Raw genomic sequence first — 9,642 nt, 5'->3', positions numbered from 1 at the left:
AGACATGTAAAGCTCATTGTTATCGCAGAATGATCATAATCACATAAGAATTCACCACATAAAATAAGAGTGAGAATCATTACATGAACTAAAGTTTTGGGATGCATTAGGGATTGGATTAGTCCCTTGTTTAACCCTCAGATATTTATTTTACCAAAGCATTTTGCGCAATTCTATACGTATAATTAATTATTGTGGGAAACGTTAAGGCAAGACTTTTTTTTAATCTGCCATCATGACTGCCCCATTGCTGAAATCAAAGACATTCTTGATAGAGTTTGGCATGGAAGAACATGCGATCAGAGTCCTGACCTCAACCACAACAATCATCTTTGGGATGAACGAGAACAACGATGAGCATCTTAAATGTTGAAGGGTGCCACCATTTTTCATCACTGCTAATGTGGGAGCCTCTTAGGACGGCACACTTCCTAACCAGACAAAAATGCTATTTTAAATATGGACAAAGTGTGTGCAAAATATGTGTGTTAACAAAAAAAAAATTAGCACAAAACTGCTGAACAACACTAGGTATAAGAACCGTTGTACATTTGTTTGCAAAAAATCAACTCAATCCAAATGTGAATGTTATCGCACTACTACTTCTGTCCTGCATGTCATTCCAAATCCACAAAACAAATGATTGGGCATCAGCACAAAATAACACATTTCTGTTCAGCTTGTGCACCAAATTACACACAGACACTTGAAAATTCTGGCCAAAGTCAGAGAAGAGCACCAGCCATTATAGCTGCAAAATGACAATTATTATCTATTTTCAATTCCTACAGCTGTAATGGCCAAGTTTTCAAATATTTAAACATAGATTTGCATTCTGGAAAAGCGGACAAAGTCTCGAATGTGTAAAATGGATGCGCAGTCAATATTATAAGCCGATGTCTGGATGTGGAGAACTGATTGAGCCAGCAACTATTGTGCAGTATGGATCTCGTCCTTTATCAGAGGAAAGCAAAACACCACAATTCATTTATATTACAAAACCAGAATCAGAACAAGATGTAATTGGCTGGAATAATCAAGTGAATCATCTGAATCAAAAAGTAGTTTGTAGTGCTTAATTATGCCAAAGTTCATTCGTGCATTTAATATGAGTAGAGCAAACAATAACTTTGTACATTGATTAAAACTGATTGCATACTCATTCAGGTCAATATTACATCTCATCAAGCAACATTCATGTCCTAGGAGTTTAATTGTAACCCCCTGCCAAGCAGTCACTTTTATTCTTTGATTAAAATATGTGTCCGACACAGTGTATTTCTGCTGGACAAACCAGATATTTGTTTCAGTCCCCCTCAAACGTCGAGCTGAGTGAATGAGATAAAACATTGTCTGTATGGCTTTTCAAAGGCAACCAAAGCCACCCACATGTGACACTCTGAGCTGCAATATCAAACCTGATGAAAAGCCAGGCAGAGATATTTCATCTGAGGAAAATATACTCTCTTTCACCATCCTAGACTCTCATTCTGTTTAAACTTCTGTTCATCAACTCTCAGTGACGCACTGGTTTTAAAGCCACATGGAAAGAACTACTAAAACGAATAAGATCCGTACATTTCTTTAATTGACTCGGACTCAGTTTTATAAAATTTGAGACATACTACAAGAGAATGATTTTACTGGATACATGTTTTAAACTTCTATCGACAAACATTGCATATATACAGTATCCGGTCGGATCCGCGCCAGTGTCTCAGAATTAATTTCAGTCTCAAAAATGGTATGCTGATACATCAGATTTACCTTTTCTGTCTTTCTTGGGGTCTTGCTTATTTACACTGCATAATCAATGTGAGTAGACCAGGCAATGCAATTGCAATAATATTATTATCATAAAAACAATTCCTGTGTGTAGTCACATACCGGGGGACCCATTTGATTGAATCCATTTCCTTTGCAAATGATGGATTCACCTCCTGTCATGGTGGATGTTGTCTGATTTCCACGGTCTAATTTTGTGGCTTATCTCTGCCGTTTTTACCTCATCTGCCGCCGGGTCCCTTCTATCTGCCTGATGCTTCCGCTAACATTACCAACACCAGCAGGAAAAATGATGGTAATTGGCCATTTTTTGCTCAGACAGCTGCTAACATGAAAGCGACAGGCTTTAGCTTTGAGTGCTGAAAAATATTCGACAATCTTTCACCTAATAGTCAGTTTTTCTTTTTTTTTTTTTTTTAACCATACCCAAATGAATGTGTGAGTGCCCTCGGGAAAGATGGATTAAAAGGTGGAAACATGAAGCATATACTCAATGATGAGATGTTGTCGTGACTGATAGGAAAAGAGAGATGCGACAGATGTATGTCTTCCTTATATACAGATAAAAAGAGCCTCTTGCTCTTATCTCTCCTCTTAAAGCCTTTAGCAGGGATGATATGCTTCACTGAATAATAAATGAGAACGTTCCACATGACTTGTAGCTTATAATTCAGACCAAGTCATTACCTAACTTGCATCAATTAGCTACTATCAGATTTTATGAAATTCCCTTGCAAAACTACGTGATGAGTATATTCTCCACTCCAAATTAACAGTTTTGGCAAATGTGCAAGGTCAATGACATCATATAATACTGCTAAAGAGAAAATTATGAGAGTGAATTTACTGATGGAACTATTCAACAGAACACTTGAAGGATTGAAACCTGACTGTGGAAATCCTCACATATGACATCAAAGGGAAAGTCAACCCCCACATTTTCTTAATTAATGTTTCATCTGTAGAATATGAATTGAACAGGGAAAATCCACCCATTTTTATCCATTTCAGTGGGTGGTCATTTTTACATTTGCTGGCTCACCAGTTGTCTGAAACTGGGCCGTGATCGGTGGTGACTGGTGAATTTTGCTGCTTAACTCATATTCCACAAACAAATAATAAATTCGAATGTCGTGTTTGGACTAGTGGTGACATCGCATACTATTATTGTAAAGAAAAGAATTGGGTCACACCTCCCCAGTCTTTTTCTGTACTTTTATGTGAAATTACTTCCCAGCCCATGGCGTGTCTCTCTCTCTCTCTCTCTCTCTCTCTCTCTCTCTCTCTCTCTCTCTCTCTCTCTCTCTCTCTCTCTCTCTCTCTCTCTCTCTCTCTCTCTCTCTCTCTCACGCACACACACACACACTCACACACACACCCACACAAACACACACACGCACAAACACACACACAAAATAACTTTGGTCACTCACATCTTAATTATAACAACCGCAATCCACTAGATGACACAGGTAGGTCTCAGTGGAGCGCATTAGTGGTACCATATCTGGTCACCTGCTTGAAATTATTGCACATATCCCTGCACCCATTACAGGGAGGGGAACCAGAAGCTTTGGGGTGTCATTTATGTATGGCAGAATTCAGACACATAGTGATGTAAAGTGGACAGCCCTGGCTTGTCATTACGTTTGGGAGCAGTGTTTTATGGGAACCAGCTCATATTCAGCAATTCAATGAAAGAGTGAACAGAACCTGTTCAAGCAGTTAATTAAAATCCTACGGTGAAATTTGCCTATATCACTTCATTATTTTAGATTATTTCCTTTCCTTTAAGTGTACTAGTGCAAAACCCATGAAAACCTGGATACTGTGTCCCTGTATTGTGTGGCTTCTAAAAAAAAAAAAAAAAAAAAAAAAGGATTCTCAAACGTGCACTGTATCTGATTTGTAATAAAGGCTCGTATTGTGAAGCAGGCAACCATGCCCATTTGGAAGACCCAGAGCGTCATCATGTGGCGAATAGCGTTGACTACATGTATAAGTGTAAAGGCATATGCAAAGATTTTTAGTCTGTGGTTAAGACAGACAGACAAACAGATAAATTTAGAATATAATAATTACCATAAATTTATAGGCTATACTGTACTACATATTGTATTTTTTTTTTAAACTCAGCACTTTCTCCCTCTTATTTTGTAGGATCTGCTCATCCTTTTCAGGGTCACGGCAAGGTTTGGAGCTAAACACATTTGGAGTTGTGCAAAAGATAGACGCACTATCGACAGTTATCCCTAAATATTATAATGCCAAAGGCTCTGGTATCTGTCAATTCTGACATGGCAAAACATCCATCCACCCCACAAATAAATCAAGACAACATTTCAGGTAGTACCTCTAGATGTCGCTCTTCGCCCATTTTTAACTCGAGGCCACTCAGTAGCGCCTAAACAGGAAGGAAACTGGCGGTGTTAATTCTGCATACTGAACCATGAGAGTGCAGGGATAAATATTGACAATTATGTATGAAGATTATGTAGTGAATGCAGCTGGCATGAACTAGTTCAAAGTTAAGTTCACTTCACAACTATTCAAATTAATTAGTTCAGTTTATAGTTCATAATTGAAAATGCATTAACTAAATTCGAAAAATTAAAAGTTCATAGTTCTTTTCTTCCCCCAATCAAAAAAAAAGATGCTGCGAGTTACCCTGTATATTGGCATTTTCACCCATTCCGTTTACACTAGTATCCTGTATCCTTACAATCATAAATAGAAACAAAAATTGCTTGATTAGTCTTTCTCTTTAATTAATTGAAACCAAAACATAGTCCAGAATCTGCAAACACAATCTGTTGTAGGTCCCAAACTGAGGTAGGAAACAAAGGATCTACATATGAAGAGCAAAACATTAACAGTGGCAATATATTTGATTTAACTAACTTTTCATTTTTAGTGAATGTATTGTCTCTTATTTTGTTTACCCAAATACCCAGAAAACGTTTATAATTTGGGAAATAAATTTGCAAAGGTTGCAAAGCCCAACTATATTACTAAAACAACAAAAAGAAAAACTCAATAAGAGTAATTTGTGGTTCAAAGCCTTTGAGAGCATTACAACTTCTAAAATTCCTGAATGCTCTCACAAGATGATACCTTATTGTTGCCGTATAATAAGAAAGGGTGGAGATGCTTGTCACGCGACATGTTTACATCGACCGGAGCAGTGGAGCGTCTGTTATCGCACTGTTGTTGCATTTTGATGACTGGTCGCCTTATAAAGATGAAATAATGTTGCTTTACCAACTGAACGAGAAACAGGACTAAAACAATCCTGAGGTGAGAGGTCAGCATTCATCAGAGATAAAACAGACACCTCCAAACAAACATTCCTAACAATCAGAACGCTAACTATGCTCAAAAGTTACCTTGGATCACCACTCTCACTACTACGTAAGCTGCACACATCATGTTGCAGTATTTAGAAACATATCCAGCCCCATCTGCTTGATGATTTGGTTCTTTTTCTAATGGGATTCAGTGAGAAGCTCTCCTCACCAAAGAAGTGGATGCATTCAAAAGACCAAGGCCTTCTTCTCTTTGCTGCTAACCCACAATTGAAACCGAGTCCAGTTCGGCCCAAGCAAGATGCTGTGAGATAACTCACCAGATAAACAATAAATAGTTAGGGTTTATCATTTCAATCAACTTCTCATATGCAAGTCCTATCCCATCCAAAGACAAAGAACAACCATAAGAATAGACAAATCGATAAAGACAAAAAAGAAAACAAGTATGACTCACAAAAGCTAATTACTGACAAGAGTACGTTTAAAGTGCAAACCACAGATTTGAATTCCTAAAAAATCTGCTGTTTCCTTTCTTGCTCTGCAACAGGAAGTAGAACTGCAGTTGTCCACCATTCCCCTTGTTTATTGGAAGCCGCCTTCCTGTTTTTAGATTCACCCTGATAAAGCTTAAAAGTCCCCAGCTGCACCCCCTCCATGCAGCCATACACATTTTTATTTACTTGTTCTTTCTTTCTTGTTGTTATTTTGTTTAGTAGATCTTCACATCACAGATAACTTAGATTGGTCCTCTTTAATATCATCCATGTTTTTGTTAGTTGGTACATCTCGTATACGATAGAAATAAGCAAACCTGAATCAAGTATCCTGCGTGTGTGTGTGTGTGCGTGTGTGTGTGTGTGGGTGTCTGCGTGTGTGTCTGCGTGTGTGTCTGCGTGTGTGTCTGCGTGTGTGTGTCTGCGTGTGTGTGTCTGCGTGCGTGCGTGTCAATGATAGTGCCATGCGTTGCCTGGCCAGGGTAGAAGACAGGTCAGCACAGAGGGAATGTCTGGAATGTCAGGATAATTCCAACTCTTTTTGACCACGAGGAAAAACTGCCACCTGGGCCAGCTCAATGTTAAAAGTCTAGAAAAAAAAATTAATGCTGAATCATTTTGCATAGATCTTAACACATTACACACTAAACACATTGGCGGTGTATGGAATACACGCACAGAGGAGTCAGCCAGCATCTTTCTCTCAACTCAACAATCCAGACATTTTTAAACTGTGTTACCAAACACCTGCCCTGAACATAATCTGGAACTCCCAGTTGTTTTCAAAACAGAAACACACCTCTTCAATTCAGTTCCCAAGCCTCCCATTTGATATCACAACATATCTACCGCCTTCCCCCCCCACCCCACTGACCCAGTCTGGCCAACTTTTTTGAAGGCAGCCTGTTTTCACTCAACAGCTTTGACAAAGACTGGTGAAATAATTACAGCTGGGCTGAAATTTAGCAAGTGTTTGTGTACCGTAATCTCCACCAGTGAGGACTGTGTCATAGGAAGAGGAGGAAGAGGTTGATTGTTCTGACAATGAGAAGTCAATGACATCATTTCAAAGAGCTCTGTTGAGAGTGTTCAACACTCCAGATAAATAGGCAATTGGCGGTAATGTACACGTCTCAAACATCAACAAAACGTATCATTTCAGACACAGGAACCAGCTGGTCAAAGGTCCATACATCTCTTAATCTCGCCATCCATTTGTCGCTCGCATTTCCTTTCCCTGAAAATATATCAATGCACTCAATGAAGCGTCTCACTTTATCGTATTTTTATACAGTGTTGTATTTTAGAACTGTTTTGTGCGTGCATGAGCCAGAGTACTACCTCACAGTTTGGGCTAGAATGTCTTGTGATGGGAGGGGACAGCAGGAAGACGGCTTGGGGTTCTGAGGAAGTGACTGAGTGTGTGGAGGGAGGGGAGGGAGTGAATGGAAAGGACATGAGCGAAAGCATAAAGACTGACAACACAAAAAATGACAAAAAATGTATGTTCCGTATGAGTAAATGGAGGCTTCGTCGAAAGATTTGGAAATAAGTAGTTTAGTGCTTATAGCAATTCTAGGACCAGGGAGCGAAATGTGGCTCCACGGGCAGCAAGGGAAGCATGGACACATAGAGATATTTACATACAGTCAGACAGACTTCCTGGCATTGTCAGCCCGAGAGCATTGATGTCAGATCCACTCCTTCCTGTGCAGAAGGGAGAACGCCACGCAATGACAATGGGCCCAAAACAGGACAGAGAGGAAATGTTTAAATTTAGGTCCCTTCTTCCACCATCTCCTCTTTCTATCGGCTATGGGGCTCTGGAGCTGTTTAGGTTTTGTGAATTCCTTCAGTTCCCCGACCCCCTGAGCTCCCTCTCCCCATTGTGTCCTTTCAATGGGAGGATTTTCACATTCAAGGCAAATCCCAAAGGAGGATCAACTAGTGAGTCCAGAGTGCAGTCAATTACTTGTTTTCACTGACAAATTCGCTTTAGCACATATCTGTCTCACAAATGGACAATTGTGGCGTAAGAGTTGACTTTTGTTTTGCTGATGAGAATACTACAAAAAGTGATTTCCACTTAGGTATAGTTTGTTCCGCTGCTGAAAATACCATACATATACGTATTTGGTATATAACGTATAGTACATATATCGTTGCAATCGCTGGTACAGCATTGGGTCTGGCTTGCCATTCACTGGCTTGTCAAATCTTCCACTATTATGAAGTTAATGTTTTTTTTTATTTTTTATTGAAAGGTAATATTGTAGCGTGTTTACTATCATAGTATTGATCATAAACTATTTATTTTACTAACTTCTTACTTTCAACTCAAATTATTGTATGAAAAAGAGGAATTCTGTTGGATGTTTCCTGTCTTTGTTCAAAATTCTGAGATGTGGACAGCTTACTGAATTCTATGGAACTCTTCACTGCTGGATGGAAGCTGTAGTGGTGGGTGGCTGTCTGATACATTTGACAAGCTCTCTACAGCAGGGGTGGGCAATTCATTTTGCAAAGGGGCCACATGACCAACTGAATCAACTTTGTTGTCATTATTTTTAATGTTTTTAGAAAAGGCATATTGCCTGCTGCAATATATTGTTACGTGTGTTGGCATGTATTGTTTCAATTAGGAAATATTTTTTTTTTAAATAAAACTTTAAGCATTGATTTAAAGTATTTCTCATAGATAAATGGGAAGAATAACATTATTGAGAGTGACGTATTCACTCTGCCATTGTGACTTATAACACCCAATTATTTCATTTTTGCTGGTCTCTTTTGGGAAGAATAGTTGCAAGAGGAGTCAGAAAAGTTGCAAATTATTGTGGGAAAGTCACTAGGCTGGCAATCGTGCCACAGCTCTTGCTGTCTACCTCACTTGCATCCATTTGTCTGCGCATAAATTAAAAGAGCAACTTTCAATACAAAAGCACCGAATAATTGGTCACTGTGAGGGCCGGTCGGAGACTGGGGGAGGGCCGGATATGGCCCCCCGGCCGTATTTTGCTCAACTGCCCAAAAGCATACTCAACAAAATTCTCAAAAAAGCTCTTGGTGTTAGTTTACAAGCACGAATAAGTATATTCTACGACGTGATTATCATTCAATAAAAACTAAATCACCGTGTTGTACAGCTGATTTTCTGGCGACAGTGGGAAAAGCGTGCAAATTGTCTCCACTGGTTTTCTTTCACAGTCCAGTGTGCGTGCGTTCTTGTGTGCGCGTGCACAGTCCTAAAATCACCGTCCGGACTTGCGGGCCAATAGTTCACCGGTGTGTGGCTTAACTCTCACACTGTTGCTTCGGTCACACTCGCTCGGGCGAGGTTTTGTTGTGTAAACCGAGCAGGAAAGGATCTTGGAGGGAGGGCGTCGCTGCCCGCCGCTGAACTGCTGCTGCTTCGCTCATGGATGTCAACGAAGCCGCAAAAGAGACTGCCGGATAAAGTTTAGCGCTTGTGTGAAAGTCGGAGTTTATGCCGCCTTAAGGACCTAAACGATAATGCCATCTTCACCAACGACTGGGAAGTAAGCAAACGACTTTTTCTTCAACTTGCAAATCTCAGCATTAATGTTTTGTTTGAAGTGACTGTGTTGAAGAACCTGTCTTTTGGTTTTAAGTGGATGCCCAGTGTCAACAATCTGGGGAGTGTCACAAAGTGTCTGTCTGACACAAGTACACAGTAAATTTCATAGAGTACATTTTACATTTGGTCCCCCTCTCAACACCGAGTAAAAATTAACACTTTGAAGAGGGTAAAAATTACCACAGTAAATTTTACATTCAAACTAATTTTGACGGACAGCTACTTAAAAAACAACTAGTAAAGTTTTTTCCCCCCACTCAGAAATTGTAAATACATTTTACAACGTTATTTTTTTTATTTGTCAGAAATTGTAAGAAAATTATTATTATTATTATTATTATTATTATTATTATTATTATTATTATTATTATTATTATTATTATCATTATCATTATTACTTAGAATTTCTGAGTGAAAAACGTTTTTTCGAGTAAATAGAACTCCAAAATTGTTTGTA

At 39.1% G+C, this 9,642-nt stretch overlaps 1 protein-coding gene across 6 annotated transcripts in view; it reads left to right on the top strand.

Moving 5' to 3' along the window:
* The first annotated feature begins 8,855 nt into the window (after nt 1-8,855).
* The window catches only part of LOC125983475 (rho guanine nucleotide exchange factor 9), a 44,825-nt gene continuing 44,038 nt past the window's right edge, over nt 8,856-9,642 (top strand). For 4 of the 6 annotated variants that reach the window (XM_049744745.2, XM_049744737.2, XM_049744699.2 and 1 more), the window contains exon 1: nt 8,857-9,126. The gene's annotated coding sequence lies outside the window, so the exon portion shown is untranslated. Of the gene's footprint in view, nt 9,127-9,642 lie in introns of all 6 variants that reach the window. The other 2 variants (XM_049744717.2, XM_049744708.2) reach the window with 2 other exon arrangements.

Source organism: Syngnathus scovelli, chromosome 1 (genome assembly GCF_024217435.2).
Source record: "Syngnathus scovelli strain Florida chromosome 1, RoL_Ssco_1.2, whole genome shotgun sequence".
Taxonomy (NCBI): domain Eukaryota; kingdom Metazoa; phylum Chordata; class Actinopteri; order Syngnathiformes; family Syngnathidae; genus Syngnathus; species Syngnathus scovelli.
This window is presented reverse-complemented; position numbering and strand designations above follow the sequence as displayed.